General features: G+C 42.0%; 1 long non-coding RNA gene across 1 annotated transcript in view; it reads right to left on the bottom strand.

Annotated features, from left to right (window-relative positions):
- The window catches only part of LOC129700851 (uncharacterized), a 92,800-nt gene extending 74,615 nt beyond the window's left edge, over window positions 1–18,185 (bottom strand). Inside the window, exon 1 of the long non-coding RNA XR_008724111.1 lies at window positions 18,167–18,185. This is a non-coding gene — a long non-coding RNA (uncharacterized LOC129700851). The remainder of the gene's footprint in view (window positions 1–18,166) is intronic.
- Window positions 18,186–22,171: the final 3,986 nt, after the last annotated feature.

Raw genomic sequence — 22,171 nt, 5'->3', positions numbered from 1 at the left:
TATATATATATATATATATATGGGTATGTGTATGGGTATGTATGTATGTATGTATGTATGTATGTATATATATATATATGTATATATGTATATATATATACGTATATAAAAATGCAATAATAATAATAATAATAATAATAATAATAATAGTAATCTATTGTAGTTCAGTGCTTATTTGAGGTTGTAGTGTTTAATAGCCTAATGGCTGTAGGGAAGAAGCTGTTCCTGAAGCTGGACGTTACAGTTCTCAGACTCTTGTACCTTCTTCCCGATGGCAGGGGTGAAGATGAATGTGTGGCCAAGGTAGTGTGGGTCTCTGATGATGTTGCCTGCCTTTTTGAGGCAGCAATTCCGATAAATCCCTTTGATGGTGGGGAGGTCAGAGCCGGTGATGGACTGGGTAGTGTTCACCACTCTTTGCAGTCTTTTCCGCTCCTGGGCGTTCAAGTTGCTGAACCAGACGGTGGTGCAACAAATCAATATGCTCTCCACTATACACCTGTAGAAGTTCAAGGGAATCTTCCTTGATATACTCTCCGTAATCTTCTCAGGAAGTATGTGTTTCAATGTACCAAAGGAAGAATATATTTATCTTAAAATTATTGTAATGGAGATTCATAAGAATGAGACCAGGTGTGGAGAATGATTCTATGAAGAGAGATGAAGGAGGGGTTACCTCCTTGAAACAAAGCAGATGCTGGAAGATTCTGAGAGCATGGACTTTGAGTCCTTAGGCATTAGTATCTGGAATGAGAGGAGGTACAGGATACAGTGGCCTCTTTAGTGTTACAAATTTCTTTGAATCTGTGGAAGTCCCATTTAACAATTGACAACTCAGATTAGGAAACATTTCTCTACTTTGCTGAGTTAATTCAAGGGTGGATTGGTAATGTTCCATGTAGAAGATGTGGAGAAAATGATTCTGGAAAGGTTTTGTAAGCCCTGACATGGTTAGATTACTCTTCTAGCCATTACTCCAGGCAGGCCATTGCATAGTACTAACCTAATCCATGTAACATTGCCAATAATTACTGAATAGCTCAAGGTGCAATTTGACATTTCACATGATGTTAACACTAATTTAACTTTTCTCATTTGTTTAGATTAGATTAGATTCAACTTTATTGTCATTGCACATAGTACAAGTACAGGTACAACGGAATGCAGTTTTGCATCTAACCAGGGTGCAAAGTAGTGAAATGCTGATTAAGACAATATATACAAATGAGGATATATTGGTGTAAGTACATAGGCATACACATGTATACAGATAGTTGTTAAGGTGCAAAAGATTGACGTGCTATATTCTGGTGAATAAAAGCTTAACTATAAATTATATAAACCATAAATAGTACTGATGAGAAGGGGGCGAAGGGAGGGGGGGCTAGCGCCAGGCCTGTGAGTTCAGCAGGGTAATGGTGAAGGTACAGGAGCCTGAAGACTGCAACAACCAGGTTCAGGAATAGCTCCTTCCCCACAGCCATCAGGCTATTAAACCTGGCTCGACAAAACTCTGATTATTAATAACCACTTTCTGTTATTTGCACTTTACCAGTTTTATTTATTCATGTGTGTATATATTTATATCATGGTATATGGACACATTTATCTGTTTGTAGTAAATGCCTACTATTTTTCTGTGCTTAAGCAAAGCAAGAATTTCATTGTCCTATACAGGGACACATGGCAATAAACTCACTTGAACTTGAACTTGGGGAAGAAGTTGTTCCTTAGCCTGCTGGTACGAGACCTCAGGCTCCTTACTGCCTCCCTGATGGGACGAGGGCAAACAGTCTATGGTTGGGGTGTGAGGGGTCCTTAATGATTTTGCCAGCCCATCTCAGACACCGTGTGCGGTGAAGGACAGCCATGGCAGGGAGCGGGGCACCGATGATGCGATGGGCAGTTTTCACCACCCGTTGCAGTGCCTTCCTGTCAGCTGTGGTGCAGCTGCTATACCACACCATGAAGCAGATGGTCAGGATGCTTTCTATGGTACAGCGGTAGAAGTTGGATAGGATCTGAGGGGACAGGTGAACTTTCTTAAGCCTCCTTAGAAAGTAGAGGCGCTGCTGCGTATTTTTAATCAGTTTGGCGGTGTTGAGGGACCAGGACAGATCCTCAGGGATGTGTACCCCAAGGAATTTGAAGTTGGCTCATGAGGCAAGTTGGCCAGTATTAGACCTTAATATATTTTATTTAATATCACTGTTTCTAACTAATTTAGAGTGTCGCCTGTTATTCCCATGGAAAGACTTTGTATCCATAGAGATTGCAACAGATAATATTCATCATGTGTACTCGTTACTGAAATGTCTCACATGCATCTCATTAGGGTTAACGGCTAAACATCTGATAAGTTGTTCATTACTTAAGGGATACAGGGCAAGTGAGAGGAATAGATCATGTACATGCACAGTCTCTTGCCCAGAGAAGGTGAATCGAGGACCAGAGACATAGGAAAAGATTTAATAGGAATCTGAGGGGCAGCTTTTTTACAGGAAGGGTGGTGGGTGTATAGAACAAGCTGCCAGAGGAGGCAGTTGAGGCAGGGACTATCCCAACATTTAAGAAACAGTTAGATAGGTACATGGATAGGACAGGTTTGGCTGTGACTAATGGGGTGCCGCAAGGCTCGGTGCTAGGATCCCAGTTATTTACAATATATATTAACGATTTAGACGAGGGAATTAAATGTGACATCTCCAAGCTTGCGGATGACACAAAGCTGGCTGGCAGTGTGAGCTGTGATGAGGATGCTATGAAGCTGCAGGGTGACTTGGATAATTTGGGTGAGTGGGCAGATGCATGGCAGATGCAGTATAATGTGGCTAAATGTGAGGCTATCCACTTTGGTGGCAAGAACAGGAAGGCAGATTATTATCTGAATGGTAAGGATGCATTCTGAAGAAGGGTCTTGACCTGAAACGTCACCCATTCCTTCTCTCCAGAGATGCTGCTGGGACCACTGAATGGTGTCAGATTAGGAAAAGTGGAGGTGCAACAAAACCTGGGTGTGCTTGTACATCAGTCACTGAACGTAAGCATGCAGGTACAGCAGGCAGTGAAGACAACTAATGACGTGTTCTCCTTCATTGCGAAAGGATTTCAGTTTAGGAGCAAGGAGGTCCTACTGCAGTTGTACAGGGTCCTTGTGAAACTGCACCTGGAATATTGTGTGCAATTTTGGTCTCCTAATTTGAGGAAGCACATTATTGCTATTGTGGGAGTGCAGGGTAGGTTCTCCAGGATGGCGAGACTGACAGATGATGAAAGAATAGGTCGACTGGGCTTGTATTCACTGGAATTTAGAAGGATAAAAGGGAATCTTATAGAAACATATAAAATTCTTAAAGAATTGGACAGGCTAGATGCAGGAAAAATGTTCCCGAAGGGAATCCAGAACCAGGGGTCACAGTTTAAGAATAAGGAGTAGGCCATTTAGGACTGAGGTGAGGAAAAACTTCTTCACCCAGAGAGTTGTGAATTGGTGGAATTCTCTGCCACAGAAGGCAGTGGTAGCCAATTCACTGGATGTTTTCAAGAGAGAGTTAGATTTGGCTCTTAGGGCTAAAGGAATCAAGGGATATAGGGAGAAAGCAGGAACGGGGTACTGATTTTAGATGATCAGCCATGACATATTGAATGGCGGTGCTGGCTCGGAGGGCTGAATGGCCTACTCCTGCACCTATATTTCTATGTTTCCATGTTTGGAGGGATATGGACCAAACGTGGGCAGGTGGGACGGGTGTAGCTGGGACATGTCGACTGATGGGAAAGTTGGGCTGAGGGGCCTGTTTCCACACTGTATCAATCTATGACTCTATAAGTATATAGTTCTCCATACCTCCCACAAAATAATATGGATGCAGTTTTCTCTCATTGTATTCATTGGTATTAAAGTAGTAACTTACTCATACAAACTCATTCTTGATTAGTACAGGTGTCAGGGGTTATAGGGAGAAGGCAGGAGAATGGGGTTAGGATGAAAAGATAGATCAAGCATGAATGAATAGCTGAGTAGACTTGATGGGCTGAATGGCCTAATTCTGATCCTATCACTTATAAACTTATGAACTAACATAACATTTTATTTGGTTCCACGAAGTTCATTTTGAGTAGATAACCTACTATAAAATAGAATCATAGTTTGAGGGTTTTATTGAACTTCCGGTCCTGGAGTATAAGATACTCTTGAGGAAAGTTCAGTCCAAAAACTTTTCTTCAACATAATAGTTTAAATAGTTTATGGTCTGTGACTTTAAGAATCAGCAATGAGTTAAAGTGGGTAATAAATTGGTTATTGCCTATTATAACTTCCACATGATTTTAGGTTCATTCGAGTTCACTGCCATAGATTATTTGATTGTCTAAGTCATATTCTCACTTCTGCATTAGAGAATCATCTGTGAGAGAAACAGTTAATCTCAACTAAATGACAGAGTGTTACATCCTCAGATAGTTTGGTTTAGTTTGGAGATACATCATGGAAACCACCGCTTTAAACCACCGGATCTATGCCGATCACCTGTTCACACTCGTTCTACAAATTCTACTCGTTAACCTACAAATCTGCACATCATTTGGATGTGTGAGGAAACCAAAGCACCCGGAGGAAACCCACGCAGTCACAGGAAGAACGTGCAAACTCCACATGGACAGCACCCAAGGTCAGGATCGATTAATTCACGCCTGATAATCAACAGAAGTCTTGGACTGCTCAAAACACTTGATGGGCATCATGGCCTAATTCTGCTCCTATCACTCATGACTTATGACCTTAATAGGTCAGGCTGCATCTTTGGAGGGAATGGATGTTTCAGGTCCAGAAGAATGGAAGTCTCCAGTCTGAAGAAGGGTCCTGACCCAAAACATTGTCTGTCCATTCCCTCCACAGATGCAGCCTGACCCGCTGAGTTTATCCAGCACTTGGTGTTTTGCTCAAGAGTTTAGCATACAGTTCTTTGTGTCTCTATTTTAGAGTACCATTGGATGTTCAGGAGAATCGGGCTTCATCAGTCAGGGTATTGAATATAGCAGGTACACAAAAATGCTGGAGAAACTCCGCGGGTGCAGCAGCATCTATGGAGCGAAGGAAATAGGCAACGTTTCGGGCCGAAAACCCTTCTTCAGACTGCTATATTGAATATAGTAGTTGGGATGTCATGTTACAGTTGTACAAGGTGTTGGTGAGGCCGCATTTGGCGTATTGTATTCAGTTTAGTTTACCCTGCTATAGGGAGGATGTCATTAAATTGTAAGGAGTGCAGGGAAGATTTACGAGAATATTGCCAAGATATGAGGACATTAGCTATAGGGAGAGGTTGGGCAGGCTAGCAGGCTTTTCCTTGCAGCATAGGAGGCTGATGGGCGAACTTATGGAGGTGTATAATGCCATCAGTGGGACCAGGTGAAAGCACAGAGTCTTTTATCCAAAGAATCACAAACCAGAGGACATAGGTTTAAGATGAGAGGGGGAAAATGTAATAGGAACCTGAGGGGCAACTTCTATACAGAGGTGGTGGGTTTGTGGAACGAGCTGTCAGAGGACATAATTGAAGCAGGTACTATAATATCTCCTGTCTCCCCAATGTGTGCAGGTTTGTTATCGTGCTCTTGGTCCTTCAATCTGAAGACTCTCAGAACAAGCCCGGCTGTATGTTGGGAAAGGCACCAACTGGAACTATTTGCTTCTGCATTGGAAATGTGGGTACTAGGAACCATTCTCATGCTCATTCTCCTGCCTTCGCCCCATAGCCCGTGACACCCATACTAATCAGAATCTATCAATCTCTGTCTTAAAAATATCCATTGACAGCCTCCACAGCCTTTTGTGGCAATTAATTCCACCAATTCACCACCCTCTAACTAAAGAAATTCCTCTTCATCTCCTTTCTAAAGGTCCGTCCTTTTATTCTGAGGCTATGGCCTCTGGTCCTGGACTCTCCCACTAGTGGAACATCCTCTCCACATCCACTCTATCCAGGTCTTTCACTATTCGGTAAGTTTTAATGTGGTGTGTTCCCCCCATCTTCCCAAATACAGCGAGTACAGGCCCAGTGGTGTCAAACGCTCATCATTGTTCAATTCATTTCTCCTAACCCCACCCGTGACAAGTGCTTGCCACCATAAATGCCCAATATGCACCCATCCTTCTGGTCAAAAGGTAACCAGATAATGGTAAAATGCTTATTTTTCTTCTTCTTGCATATGGCACGCATAGCCTAAAGTTGTAGGACAACTTGTTCTATTTGATCTTATTTGATTGTGCATTCCGGGTTGATTGCATTCGTCGAAACAGGGCAGACCACGTGAAGGTTGCAATGTTCCACCCCGTAAAAAGATTCTGATTTAGTGAGACTTTGACTACGGGTCTGTCTACCTGGTGAGGGACCGGAAAGGGAAATGAAACATTTTTCTTGCGTGAGATTTATTACTAGATATTGTTCTGAATATCAGTTGAATAAAACAATTCATTTTGACAGCAAACTAAATGACACCTTTGAAACGTGCCAAAAATGGAAGAAAGCTGTGTATATTCAGCTTTGTACAATTGGGCAAAAAGTGTAATATGCATCAATTGAAAATTGGAGAACGGACAGAAATACAATATCACAAAAATTACATGCTCCAGCTGGAAGTAAAAAGCAGTATGTTTAACATTTCTCATTTAAATGGAATTTGTTACAAGCAAAATAAAAAATATGCCACTGAAGGAAATGAACAGCACAGGACATTACTTACAAACTGAGTAAAATAATATTGAAGGAACTGCTTCTTCCTGCATTTGAAAGAATTTAATATGTACATAATAGTCCAATTTTAAACCGTTCGTTCCAAACTCAAAATACAAAGTGTTGGAGATACTCATCGGGTCAACCAGCATCTGGGGAGGGGATAAACAGATGAAGGTGTGTGATCTCTCCTAGCTTCTGCTGCTGCCTTGGGTTTGACAAAAGTGCGTGGCAAAATTATCATTAGTCGACAATTAAAGTTGAAAATCCCTGTAAAACGTAGATTTTAAACATGCAAGAAACTTAAAAAGTTTCTAAATTGGAAGTGTTCATTTCATGCTGTAAAGACTTGCAATGCTGGAATCAATTTTATCTTATTGAAACAACAGGCTACCTTTTATTTCCATAAAGCCACTGAGAGAATTAGTCCAGTCAAATCAGGTCCAAGCCTTGAGCTGCTCTTGTTATTTTTAAACAAGTCTACGAATAAACTATTTAAATACTTCCTGCACGTAAAATAAATTATGTTTAACTGTTGGACAATCAACCTCCACTATTTTATCGTCATTTAAAATTATATCCTGACAGCAAGTGGAGGATAGAAAAGATAAAAAAGAAAAAAACACAATTTTATTGCAACGACTATTGAAAAAGCTGACTTCAACAAATCTCTGACTAAACATCTACCACATGTCTCTCTTCAGATGCTGTGGACTTGTTGAGTATAGTGGGGGTGAGGAGACAAATTGGAAATACAAGGATGGAGTTAAAGGGAAAGAGAGTATAGGAAAAGTTAAGAAAGACACCAGAATTAACGGGGCAGAAAGCTCATAATAATAATAATAATAATAATAATAATAATAATAATAATAATAATATATTTTATTGTCATTGGGAATTGATGTGAAAGGTGAGGTGAATAATGGATTAAAAATATTATATATGAATGCGTGAAGTATAAGAAGTAAAGTGGATGAGCTTGAGGCTCAGTTAGAGATTGGTAGATATGACATTGTGGGGATTACAGAGACATATCTGGACTGGGAACTGAATATTCAGGGTTATACGTCCTAGAGAAAGAACAGGCAGGTGGGCAGAGGAGGTGGTGGGATAGCTCTGTTGGTGAGGGATGAAATTCAGTCCCTTGGGCATAGGGACTGACGATGTAGAGTCGCTGTGGATAGAATTGAGGAATTGTAACGGTAAGAAGACACTAATGGGAGTTATCTACAGGACCTCAAACAGTAGCCTGGATATAGGGTCCAAGTTGCTGTAAGAGTTAAAGTTGGTGTGCAACACAGGTAATGCCACTGTGATTTTAATGTGCAGGTAGACTGGGAAAATCAGGTTGGTTCTGGACTCCATGAGAGGGAGTTTGTAGATGGATTCTTAGAGCAGCTTGTGCTGGAGCCTACCATAGAGAAGGCAATCAGCATTGTCTAATGAACCAGATTTAATAAGGGAACTCAAGGTAAAGGAACCAATAGGAGGTAGTGACCATAATATGATCAGTTTTAATCTGCAATTTGAGAGGGAGAAGGTTAAATCAGAAGTGCCAGTGTTGCAGTTGAACAAAGGCATGGGAGAGGAGCTGACCAAGATTGACTGGAAAAGGATCCTAGCAGGAAGGACGGTGGAACAGCAATGGCAGGAATTTCTGAGCATAATCCAGAAGATGCAGGATCATTTCATTCCAAAGAGGAAGAAAGATTCTAAGGGGAGTAAAAAGCAACCGTGGCTGACAAGGGAAGTTAGGGATGGAATAAAACTAAAAGAAAATGTGTATAACATAGCAAAGATTAGCAGGAAGCCAGAGGATTGGGAAACTTTCAAAAGACAACAGAAGTTAACAAAAAGGGCAATACAGACTGAAAAGATGAGGTACGAGGGTGAGCTGGCCAAGAATATACAGAAGGGAAAAAGATTTGTAAAGCCAAATGTGGGTCTCTTGAAGGCAGAAACGGGTGAAATTATTATGGGGAACAAGGAAATGGCAGAAGAGTTGAACCGGTACTTTGGTTCTGTCTTCACTAACGAAGACACAAACAATCTCCCAGATGTACTAGAGGACAGCAGATCTAGGGAGATAGAGGAACTGAAAGAAATTAAAGAAGTAATAACAGTGCAATTTGACAGAAGTTAAAGGATTGGCCCAAGTCAACATGGATTTATGAAGAGGAAATCCTGCTTGACTTATCATCGAGAATGTTTTGAGGGTGTGACAAGTAAAATGGATGAAGGAGAGCCAGTTGATGTGGTGTATCTGGACTTTCAGAAAGCCTTTGATAAGGTCCCACATTTCTGGCAAGTTTTGTTTCCATTTCAGATGCCGATATTTGTATTAAAAAAATGTTCATTCCTATTTTCACAATACTAATGAGTTAATAATATTGTGAGCTATTTTGGGCACCATCTCTGAGGAAGGATATGCTGGCCCTGGAGGTTTTACAAGATGACCCCAGGAATGAGTGGGTCAACATATGATGAGCATTTGATGACACTGGGCCTGTACTCGCTGGACTCTAGAAGAATGAGGGGGACCTCATTGAAACTTACTGAATAGTGAATGGCTTGGATAGAGTGGATGTGGTGAGTCATCGGACTAGAGGTCTTGGCCTCAGAATTAAAGGAAATTCCTTTAGGGAGAAGATGAGGAGGGATTTCTTTAGTCAGGGTGTGGCGAATCTGTGGAATTCTTTGCCACAGAAGGCTGTAGAGGCCAAGTCGATTAATATTTTTAAGGCAGAGATAGATAGATTCTTGATTAGTACAGGTGTCAAGGGTTATGGGGAGAAGGCAGGAGAATGAGAATGAGAATTGTTCCTAGTACCCACATTCCCAATGCAGAAGAGTACACTTCAAGTTGGTGCCTTTCCCACCATACAGCCGGGCTTGTGCTGAGAGTGTTCAGACTGAAGGACCAAGAGCACTATAACAAACCTGCACAGTGGGGAGACGGGATATCATTGTCGTCGTAATTACCAGAGCCCCCATATTATATCCTACTTAATTAATACCATAAATTTGGCCTCATCTTCCCACTTATGCGATCAGCCATGACCTCCATTTTGCCCTCACAACCTCTCTCGGGGGACTTTCTCCCTCACCGAGTAGAGATGAATGTACAACTTAGCTCTGGTGCTGTTTTGGTCAGGAGTTCCAGGGGAAGGGAGAGCTCCCTGCTATCAATGGATTGGTCATGCATTGTATGGAATTAACCACCAATGTGAACATTTCAATTCATTTCAGCTGCTGTTCGGAAATATTTCACAACAAGGTCAATTTTATGAGCGATTTAAAGGAAGGAACTGACTTTTCTTGGAAACTTTGAGTTCTGCATTTTTTAAGTTTTACGCATTGAAATTATTTCTGAATTTAAGTGGGAGTGAAGTCTTAGCGACAGGATTTTTTTTTTTAAAACGTGTGTATTTTCAAACATGCTCCCTGACACTTTGATAATGGTGATTTAATCCGTGTCTGAACCCACACCAAAATAGCAGGAGTATGTCACCAGGCCCCTCATTCAATATGATCGTGGATGATCTGCCCAGGGCTGTGAAAAATGCGACACGGTTATTGCTACCAGCGCTGTGGCAGCTACTCCTGCACTCCTGACTAAACAGGAACTGCATATGGTGAGCATGACATGCTGAGAGTGGATAGCCAAGGGACTATGCTATATCTTAACCATTGCCCCGCTGAGTAAACAGAATTTATATGTGGTAACACAAATGCTGCACTAAGGACTTTAACCCTTGATCAGCTGAATAAACAGAAAATATGCACGTTACACAATTGTTATCCTTAATACTTATATTTTACCACTGTACCAGTTGCTGAATAATGTTGGCATTGAAGTCCATTTGTGGGAATGTTCAGATTAAAGTTCACTGATCGGAATTGATAGCTGTTTCTTTCCCCACGGGTGCTGCCTGACATCTCCGACTTTATTTTTCCCCTGATTGTCAGCAGTAGAGCTGCTGCCTTACAGCGACAGAGACCCAGGTTCGATCCTGACTCCAGGTGCTGTCTGTGTGAAGTTTGCGCTTTCTCCCTGTGACCGCGTGCGTTTTCTCCGGGTACTCTGGTTTCCTCCCACTTTCCGAAGACGTGCAAGTTTGTAGGTTAATTAGTCTCTGTAAATTGCACCAGTGTGTAGGATGCGAAAGTGGGATAACATGGAAGTAGTGCACAGAAGATCAATGGTCGGCATGGACTCGGTGGGCCAAAGGGCCTGTTTCCACTCTGTATCTCTAAACTAAACAAAACATTCTCCCATTTACTCTGTTGGGAATTCTGCTGAGGTTCACACTGCCCTCGGGGAACTCCTCATAGAGTCAACTAGTGCAGAGGCAGAGGCAGCATGTGGAACAGGCAACAGCATGGTAAAAGATGCCACCACCATCTTAACTCGTCTGGATACCTGGAAGCAGGTACATTCTGTTTAAGCACAGGCTTCTGGACAGCACATTTGCCCTAGACCCCCTACCCGTCATTTCATTACTTTTACTGCACAAAACAGATAGCCAAGGAACTATGCTATTTCTTAACTAAATAAATGCTTGTGCTGTCTGGACCAGGAAGGAACCTTCCCTTAGAAGTAAAGTTTGCTACGAGCTCCTGGTTCACCTTGTTTAATCTGATAGTTATAACCTCAAAATATTCCCAACGATTTGTCAAATTTGATCTGACATGCTATCGAGAGAACTTAAAAGGTCGTAATAGATCAAAGGAACAAGGTTTATAATGTTGCCAATAAAAACAGTGAGCCTGAGGATTGGGAAGACTTCAGAATTCAGGAAAGGACGATCAAGACATTGATAAGGAAAGTGGAAGTGGAAATCAAGAGGAGGCAAGCAAGAAACATCAAAACAGATTGTAAAAACCTCTTTAGATATACAAAAAAGGAAAAGATTAGTAAAAGTTAATGAATGTCTCTTAGAAACTGAGGCATGAGATATTGAGATGGGGAACAAGGAAATGGCAGAGAAATGAAACAAATGTTTTGTGTTTGACTTCAAGAGGAAAAAAAAACACAGAAAGGGTCCTGGAGAGAGTAAAGAACTGCAGGTCAAACGGGAAAATGAGAAGATCAAAGAAATTATCATTGTTTGAAAAAAGCAATGGATAAATGAATGGGAGTGAAATCTAATTAATCTCCTGAACCTGATGTCCAGAATTCGAGGATAGTTAAGGACTTGCATTGGTTGTCATCTTCCCAAATCTAACAGATTTTAGAACCGTTCTCAGATTGGGAGGTAGAAAATGTAATGTCGCTATGTAAACAAGGAGGACGAGAAAATAAAACAGGGGTAATCAGGCCATTGAGTCTGACATCTGCAACAGGGAAAATGGTGTAATATTATGGAAATGTTAAGCTGTCACTTGGAAAACAATAAGATTGTGCAGTATCAATTACGGCGGCAGGCACGGGCATACGGCGGCAGGCGCGGGCACACCGCGACGCCCTGTGTCTCCCTTTCAAGGGAGATGCTAAAAATGCATTTCGTTGTCTCTGTACTGTACACTGACAATGACAATAAATTGAATCATTTCATTTCATTTTCATTTCAATGTAGATTTATGACATGGAAACCGTGTTTAATAAATCTGTTAGTGATTTTAAAGGTTGTGGTTAACTGGATGGACAAGGCCCTAACCAGTTGATGTGGTGTATTTTGACTTTCAGGAGACCTTTGATAAGGGGCCACTGTAGATATTCTAAAAATAACAGAGCACGTGGTTTCCTGGTGTGTATTGAGGATTGATTTATGGATAGAAAACAGCAAGTTGAACTATGTAGGTGATTTTCAGACTGGAAGGCTTTCACCCATGGGGTGCTGTTGACATTGGTGGTGGTTCCCCAACTGTACAGTGCCAATGATTCAGATGAGGGGATCAAGTGCAATCTATCCAAGTTTGCTAAAATTGCAAAGTTTGAGCAAAGACAAGGATGAAAAGAAACAGGTTAAATGATGGCTAGGTCATGGCAGATGGAATATAATCTTAAAAAAAGGTCATTACTGAGGTCATTACTCTGGAAGGAAAAGTGGAAAGGTGAAGTGTTATATTTAATCATGATACTTGGTCAAAAGGACCTTGGTGTTGAGGTATTTAAGAAGGAACTGCAGATGCTGAAAAATCGAAGGTACACAAAAATGCTGGCGAAACTCAGTGGGTGCAGCAGCATCTATGGAGCGATGGAAATAGGCAACGTTTCGGGCCGTAACTTAGGACAGAGAAGAGAAGTTTCTTCACCGAGAGATAATCGGAAGAAGGGTTTCGGCCCGAAACGTTGCCTATTTCCTTCGCTCCATAGATGCTGCTGCACCTGCTGAGTTTCCCCAGTATTTTTGTGTCCCTTTGGTGTTGAGGTACACAGATCATTGAAAGTTAAATAGAAGGTAGGGCAAGCAATTCTGAAGGCAAATGTCATGTGACGTTTATTGTAAAAAGATTTTAAAAGCCTTTACTGCAATTATGTACTGCCCCAGTAAGATCACATCTGGAATCTTGTGTATAATCTTGGTCGCTTATGTGTGGAGGTCAGTATTTCCAATAGAGGCAGTGCAATGACATTTACCCAGATCAATTACTCGGATGTCGGGTTTATCCCACAAGGAGAGTTTAAGGAGTCGGGACCTGGACACTCCAGAGTTTAGAAGAAGGTAGAGGTGATCTCATTAAAAAATGCAAAGGTTTATGTGGTTTGACTTGGAAGAGATGCAGTTGCAGTTTCCACTGGCTGGGAATCGTAGCCTCCAAGCAGGTGACTGGTAACTTAGGACAGAGAAGAGAAGTTTCTTCTCCGAGAAGATAATCTTTGTAATTGTCCACACAAGATGCCTGTAGAGGCTCTTTCACTGTGCATACTCAAGGTCAAGATGGATAGCATTCTGTTTTTTAAGGGAAACAAGGAATATTGTGTTAGTGCAGTCAAGTTAAGGCACATGAGCCATGATGTTATTAAATTGCAGAGCAACCAAGAGGATCTGAATGTCCTTCTCAAGTTCTTAACATTGTCATTATACACATCCTAGTCACCAGCTCCATTCATCAGTCAGGTTTAGAAATGATTCCTCGTACATTTTTCCAGTCCCACTAGACTTTAGACTTTAGAGATACAGTGTGGCAACAGACACTTCAGCTCACCAAGTCCGTGGTGACCAGCAATCACCCCATACACTAGGATTATCCTACACAATAGGATCAATTTAATTTTTTTTTTACCCAAGTCAATTAACCTACAAACCTGCACATCTTTGGAGTGTGGGAGGAAACCGGAGCACCCGGAGAGAAAATCCATGCAGTCACAGAGAGAACACATGAACTCTGTACAGACAGCACCTATAGTCAGGATCGAACCTGGGTCTCTGACTCTGCAAGACAACAACTCTACCACTGCCCCACTGGACCTCCACTAACAACGTTCCTTACATTCGTACTACACAGCCATGACTTAGATGGATGATAGTGGTGACATTGCCAATACCAGTAACCCCTGAAAGGCTGCCAATGGCTCATGAAAGAGTCGTCCCCATTTGTAGTGACAAATGAATGGTGCCTTTAACATTGGAGACCTGTGGAGAAGACACCAAATATAAGGTCAACATTACAATAAAGAATGTGCCAGCGAACAACTGGATTCAGGTACAGGAGTGTGCTGATCCACTTTGGCCTAAATATATATGTGGGTAAACAAGGGGGGAAAAATACCTCTGTGTTTGCTAGAGCAGCTATAAAACATGTTGCTGGATCAGATCATCCCATATCCCATCTCCTCCTTCATCCGCTGGCCACCTGCACTCATTTCAAAGCATCAATGCTCTGCCCACTGCATGCAAAAGGATTCCAACAATGATGTAGGAGGATAGATGCAATAGCATCTGACCTTCTTCTCATCTCTGACTTCCTTATGGCATGGGATTGTTTTTGGTTCCAACTGAAGAATGAAAGTAGCAAAAGGCAGCACTTGTGTATTGGATAGGACCATCTACCCATTATTCCCTGAACAGAGTGAATATTGGATGTTATATCATGGGGATGTAATGGGGACCACAGATAAGAGACCTATCCAGGGGTGGTCACGGTGGCGCAAAGGTAGAGTTGATGCTTTACAGCGAATGCAGCGTCGGAGTCTCGGGTTCGATCCCGACTACGGGTGCTGTCTGTACGGAGTTTGTACATTCTCCCCGTGACCTGCATGGATTTATTCCGGGATCTTCGGTTTGCTCCCACACTCCAAAGAAATTACAGGTTTGTAGGTTAATTGCCTTGGTTAATGTTTAAAAAAATTGCCTTGGTTCCAAAGGGCCTGTTTCCGCGCTGTATCTCTAAACTGTGTGACTTGCTTCCTTATCTAAGGGAATCCCTGCACCCACCAAAATGAATGCTGATGTGCTCCTGAGAACTTAGGTTCATGCAGCCACCATATAAATCCTTGTTAACCCTGAAATTGTTGTTCCACCTTCTGACTCAGTTCAAGGAATCACATGTGTCGGAAGGAACTGTTGATGCTGTTTTACACCGAATATAGACACAAAATGTTGGAGTAACTCATCGGGTCAGGCAGCATCTCTGGATTTGGGTCGAGACCCTTCTCCAGACAGAGAATCCACTCTTAGTCTGAAAAAGGGTCTTGACCCAAAACGTCACCTATTCATTTTCTCCTTTTCTCCGGCTGCTGCCTAACTCAATGAGTTATTCCAGCATTTTGTGTCCATCTTCAAGGAAATAATTTTCATCGCCATCTCAATGGATAGGAAATACGGCAATCTCACTTGCACATAATTGACAGGAATGTTCTCAAGGAATAAGTTAATTATCTAAATGATCTCAAGTTTTACTTAAGGTAATTAGGTAACAATTATTTTTAATTTGAGCTTGGTTGTTCAGGCTCAAATTAATGGATCGGGGAGGAGTTCTGTGATGTTGGTTTGTTTTCTTATATTCTGTTTTGGCAAGTAAGGAATTGCACTGGGAAAAGCTGATTTGGAATGGTTGGTTGGATTAGCCTCTCTCTTTCACATAGATTGGAATAAAAGTATTTGTTTCAAATGACCCCTTTACCGACAATTAATTCCTTATTAGCTTGATATTGTTATTAGTATTGGTTTATGATTGTAACGTGTATTGACACACAGTGGAACACTTTGCTTTGCATGCTTTTCAGATGAATCATCCATACATGATTCCAATCAAACCATTCAACATGCAAAATATAAAGGAAACAAATGCAGAATAATGGCACAGTTACAAAGATAGCACAGTTACAAAAAGTGCAAGGACTGTGACAAGGTAGGTTGGAAAACACGATGCATCCTTCTCGGGCTTTGGTGAGGCCGCATTTGGAGTATTGCATGCAGTTCTGGTCGCCGGCCCATAGCAGAAGCGTCCATGTCGCGGGACTGGAAACTGGAAGTATCCCGAGCTAATTCTGCTACCACCATTGTCTATTGCAACAAGTGATGGCTCCCACTGATTGTCACTGGAAGCTTACGTCCTTTTCAGGACAGACGATGTCAACATTTGAAACATGGAAGATGGACACGAATGAAGAAGCTTTGGTCACCCCAATGCAGGAAGTATGCGGAGGCTTTGTAAAGGGTGCAGAACAGATTTACCAGAATGATGCCAGGATTAGAGAGTATTAACTACAAGGAGAGGTCGGGATAGACTTGGATTGATTTCTCTAGAATGCCAGAGCTTGCCAGGGTAGACTGTCAGAACATTTTTCCCAGAATAGAAAAATAATTAGAATATTAGCTTTAAGGTGAGATGGGCAAAGTTAAAAGGAAATGTGCGAGGCAAGTTTTTTTATATGGAGGGTGATGGGTGCCTGGAATACACTACGAGGGGTTGTGGTGAGAACAGATATGATAGTGGCATTTAAGTAGCTTTTGGATATGCAGGGAATCGTGAGATTTGGATTATGTGCAAGCAGATGAGTTGGGCTTGTCATTATATTTGGCACAGACTATGGGCTAAAGGCTCTGTTCCTGTGCTGTATTGTTTTATGTTCTAAGAATATAAATTCATCCTTAGCTTATGAGTGATCTGACCAAGAATCTGATAATCGCGGGGAAGAAGCTGTTATTGAATCCAGTTGTACGTGTATAAAGCTTTTGTATCTTCTGCTCAATGGAAGAGGGGAGAAGAGGGAATGACCAGGGTGTGAGTGGTGTTTGATTATGTCAGTAAATCCAATGAATACTGAGCCATGAAGACCAGAGAATTTCCTGGTCTGTACTGGTTGAAGCTAAGGCAGCAGCAAGAGTGACAAAGTGGCCTCAGAATGCCTGAGTTAGGCTTGTGGTGTGATAAGCAAAGTATCTGGTAGGATCTGCCAACATCTGCTTAAAGTGAACGTGTGGGTACAGTGCATGAATCAGTATCTAGAAGAGTTATGTAAAGCTTTCTAACATTTGCAGTCAAGGCTTAGGATAGAACCCACATGGCAATTCCACCAGCATAACCAGAGCAAGCAAGACTATGCTTCAGTGAAGAGTTAATTTTTGGGGAAGGGATTGGCAAGAGAATGGGTGTGATAAATAAGTATCAATGTTGGATAATACAGGTGGAACTTCCTACACATGCGGCAAATGGATTACTGGAAACTGGGCTTTCAATGGCTATCCAGCAAGCCACACACCAGTAAGTTTAAGAGTGGAAACAAACAACTGAAGATGCTGGTTATACCAAAGACAGACACAAACTGCTGGAGGAACTCAAGGAGAAAAAGGATGGGTGACGTTTTGTGTTGGGACCCTGTCTGAAGAAAGGCAACGACCCGAAACATCACTTATCCCTTTTCTCCAGAGATGCTGCCTGATCAATTGAGTTACTCCAGCTCTTTCTGTCTATCACTTCGTAAATTTGAGGTCCGTTTCACGTAGGTTTCAGGAGACTACACCCAACATTTAATTAGCTTAGTCCTGCACTAACAGCACAGTGTGTAATTAATATTTATGTTCTCTTCAGCCACCTTACTTTGTACAAAGTTTAAAAGCTTGCACACTGTTGTAATCTTGCTTCACACATATAGCATGTGGGAGATGAGCCACAGTTAACATTTAGCCTGGCAATTAAACAAATTAATTGCTGATCCAATGTGCCCAGTTCTCAGAAAGTTGCATCATTCACATGGGATAGGCAAGCATTTAAAATGTTTTTTATGACATTGTTCAGGATCAGAAGATGCACATGAGCCACACTAAAATGTGCACTCTCATCATAAACAAACACAAGTGATATCTCTAATGTAAACTGAAAAATTATACCGTTTGCATTCCACATATTACCAGCCCCAGTTGCATCTTCAACTTTTGGATGATCCTGCGGAATATCTAACTGCCAACCATTGAAAATCACAGCGTAAAATTTCAAAGTCTTCTGAACTTCGGCGACTAAACTAAATATTAAAAAGTACTTACCAATCTCCTCTTCCTTCAGCTTCATACATAGCCTGCAAGGTATGGCACTCCGCATTGTGGGTACTGCACGCCACTGAACAGTTGGCAGAAATAGCCACAGAGGCATTAAAGAAGCTAAAGAATGTGGAGATAAAATGCAAACAGCTCTGTTCACATGAGAACTCGTGCCAAGAAAAAGAAAAACACAGCGATGAGTCACTGCTACAGAATTACATCCAGATAGGGCCGAGAAATTTCTTCAGGCCTCAGCCTTGTGTTCGCTCAGGTTTGGAGGCAGAATAAACCTGTAAATGTTCCAAAACACAACTTTGTAACATGATAAACCACTCAATGGTTTCCTGTTGAAGCTGCATTCTCTTCCTTTTGTATAATATTGTATAATAAGGTATTATTTTGTCTATGAGCTTTAATCAAAGAGGAAGCACATGTTCCAACCAAAACAGATGTGGGTCTAAGATGTTTCTAATTTCCACTCAACTGATTTGAACCTATAAAAGGAAGTATACTTTTAAAATTAAAATATGTGCAAATTACCCATGTGCTATAAAAATGTTGCCAATGTGATGCGTCTGTATTGCTTTGCATGAAATATATGCCTTTATATTTTTCAGATTCATCAAATTTTGTTTAATGGGAAGGAACATTTTCCACTAGTCTCCATCCTGTATCAGTATCGTGTTTGAGACCCAGTTTAAATTAAATGGCACAGGGAACCTCATATTGCTCTGCCAGAAGTACATGGCTTCAATTCAACCTCACAAGAGGATTCGGTCTGAAGAAAGGTCCCAACACTGAACATCGCCTGTCCATTCCCTCCACAGACCCGCTAAGTTCTTCCAGCACTTTGTGCTTTGCTCAAGATTCCAGCATCTGCAGTTCCTTGCATCTTGCAAGAGGATCCTTCTGAATGGGGTGAGATTTTCATTTCCATGATGTCCCTGAATTAAAGTACCAATCCATGTCAAATTATAAAGGTAGCACAGAGGTTTCAAACGTATTCGGATCTCTCCAATTCGATCTTTAAGTTCACAGATAATATCACTGTTGGCGGCAAGATCAACAATTTTGATAGGACGGAGTACAGGAAAGATTTGGGGAACCATATGTCATGGAATCAAAATAACAACCTTGCCCTTAATGCAAGCAAATGGGAACAATTGGTTGTTTGGTTATTGACCTATGGATGTGGGGAGGGGGGAGGGGAGAATAAGTTGGCAGGGGGGCAGTTGATGGTGGTGTTGTGAACACAACCGTGTCCTCATAAATGGAGCTGCTGTGGAAAAGGTCATCAGATCCAGGTTCCTAGGCGTTCATGTCACCAGCAACCTAACCTGGTCACTTCACACTGATGTGGTGATTAAGAAGGCACATACAGCATGGAATAAAGGCTCTTTGGCTCAACTTGCCCATCCCAAACAAGATGCCCCATCTACTTTAGTCCCACCTGCCCATATGCCTCCAAACCTTTCATGTCTATGCAACTATCCAAATGTATTTTAATTATTGTTATCGTTACTTTGATAGGATTCAGACGTATATTTCAGGAATGTAAAATTGTAGAAGTAAATTTCTGTGGAGGCTCTCTTGTTCATCAGCCACATATTTAAAGGGCAAGTATTGGAAACCTGGACATAATGTGAATAATTCTCAGGTACCTTGGACACTTCTACCATCCCTGTAGATAAATCTCCACACTGAAATGACCATGGTATATTCTAACATTAAATGCCAGCCTATCATTACGGTGCAGTCAGATTTCTGAGCTATCTTTCATTGGTCTCCAAATCTGAGGAAAGACATTCTTGCCATAGAGGGAGTACAGAGAAGGTTCACCAGACTGATTCCTGGGATGTCAGGACTTTCGTATGAAGAAAGACTGGATAGACTCGGCTTGTACTCGCTAGAATTTAGGAAATTGAGGGGGGATCTTATAGAAACTTACAAAATTCTTAAGGGGTTGGACAGGAAGATTGTTCCCGATGTTGGGGAAGTCCAGGCCAAGGGGTCACAGTTTAAGGATAATGGGGAAATCCTTTAGGACCGAGATGAGAAAAACATTTTTCACACAGAGAGTGGTGAATCTCTGGAACTCTCTGCCACAGAAAGTAGTTGAGGCCAGTTCATTGGCTATATTTAAGAGGGAGTTAGATGTGGCCCTTGTGGCTAAAGTGATTAGGGGATATGGAGAGAAGGCAGGTACGGGATACTGAGTTGGATGATCAGCCATGATCATATTGAATGGCAGTGCAGGCTCGAAGGGCCGAATGGCCTACTCCTGCACCTATTTTCTATGTTTCTATCTCTAGGTGACTAGCCTACAAAGAGCATACAGTAGCTTAAATGTGAACAACACTAAGTGTAAAATCAACAGAATAGATCTGTATCCTTCCAGTTCAATGGAATAATGAGCTGGTTAATGTTCACAATGGGCATCTTGTACAAACAGAAGAAAAAAAGTGTGGTGTAATCTGTGCAAACATTTTCCTGGATTTCTGCCTTATTATTGCCTTGAAGGTGTTTCTTCAGAGGGGAAGAAACTGAAAAGGGGGCAACTGCATTGGGGCAAGGGAGTTTCAGCAGCAGAGCCCTGAATCTTGCACTGCTCATTCAGACCTATGCTCACCGCAAAGATATCTCACAACATCCAACGTGCAGTCCACACAATCTCAAACCTTGTAGCCATCAGCATTATTCTGGGCCTCTCCCGGTTAATGACAACATTCAGGTTGTCTACTTTAAGCTTGTTTAATCCAGGAAGATTTCTGCAACAAGGTGAAGGCAGGGGCATGTCGATGACAAACACCTCAGGAATTTGTCTGGATCCACCCTTCATTGTTGGTTACAGTACTGCGGTGTATGCTCGATTTGTGCCACGGTGATGGAGGAGGAACATCATTCCTTTATACTGTGGCTCCAATGCTTTGCATCAATCAGCCATTCTCAAATCAACAATAACCACAGCATCTTGCAATTTCAACATGTTCTTAATGAAGCAAAATGTCCCTGGGCGTTTTACAGGGAGCACCGACATTTGCATAAATTTGAAACAAATCTGAAATTTGTAGAGAAGCCAAAATATGAGTCAAAGTGTTTAAGAAAGAACTGCTGATGCTGGTAAAATCGAAGGTAGACACAAAATGCTGGAGAAACTCAGCAGGTGAGGCAGCACATATGGAGAGAAGGAATTGGCAATGTCTCAGATTGAGACACTTCTTCAGACTGATGTCAAGGGAGGGGGTAGGACAAAGAATGTAGGCGGAGACAGTGGGACTAGTGGGAGAACTGGGAATGAAGAGGTGGAGGTGGGAATGAAGAGAGAGAACAAGGGCTACCTGAATTTAGAGAAGTCAATGTTCATACCATTGGGTTGTAAACAACTCAAGCAAAATATTAGATGCTGTTCTTCCAATTTACACTGTGCCTCACTCTGACAATGCAGGAGGCCCAGGACAGAGAGGTCAGATTGGGAATGGAAGGGGGAGTTCAAGTTCTGGGCTACCGGGAGATCAGCTTGGTTAAGATGGACTGAGCAGAGCTGTTCAGCGAAACGATCGCCGAGCCTGCGCTTGGTCTCACCGATGTAGCAAAGTTGACACCTGGAAAAGCAGATGCAGTAGATGAGGTTGGAGGAAGTGCAAGTGAACCTCTGCCTCACCTGGAAAGACTGTTTGGATCCTTGGATGGAGTTGAGGGGGGAGGTAAAGGGACAGGTGTTGCATCTCCTGAGGTTGCAGGAGAAAGTACCTGGGGAGGGGGTGGTTTGGGTGGGAAGGGAGGAGTTGACCAGGGAGTTGCGGAGGGAACTGTCTCTGCGGAAAGTAGAAAGGGGGTGGAGATAGGAAGATATGGCCAGTAGTGGCATCCCTTTGGAGGTGGCGAAAATGTTGAAGAATTATATGTTGTATGTGACGGCTGATGAGGTGGAAGGTGAGGACAAGGGGGACTCTGTCCTTGTTACAAGAGGGAGTGGGAGTGGAGCTGCAGGATATCGAGAAGACCCTAGTG

Source organism: Leucoraja erinacea, chromosome 10, assembly GCF_028641065.1.
Source record: "Leucoraja erinacea ecotype New England chromosome 10, Leri_hhj_1, whole genome shotgun sequence".
NCBI lineage: Eukaryota > Metazoa > Chordata > Chondrichthyes > Rajiformes > Rajidae > Leucoraja > Leucoraja erinaceus.
The sequence above is the reverse complement of the archived record's forward strand: the minus strand, read 5'-3'. Positions and strand labels throughout refer to the sequence as shown.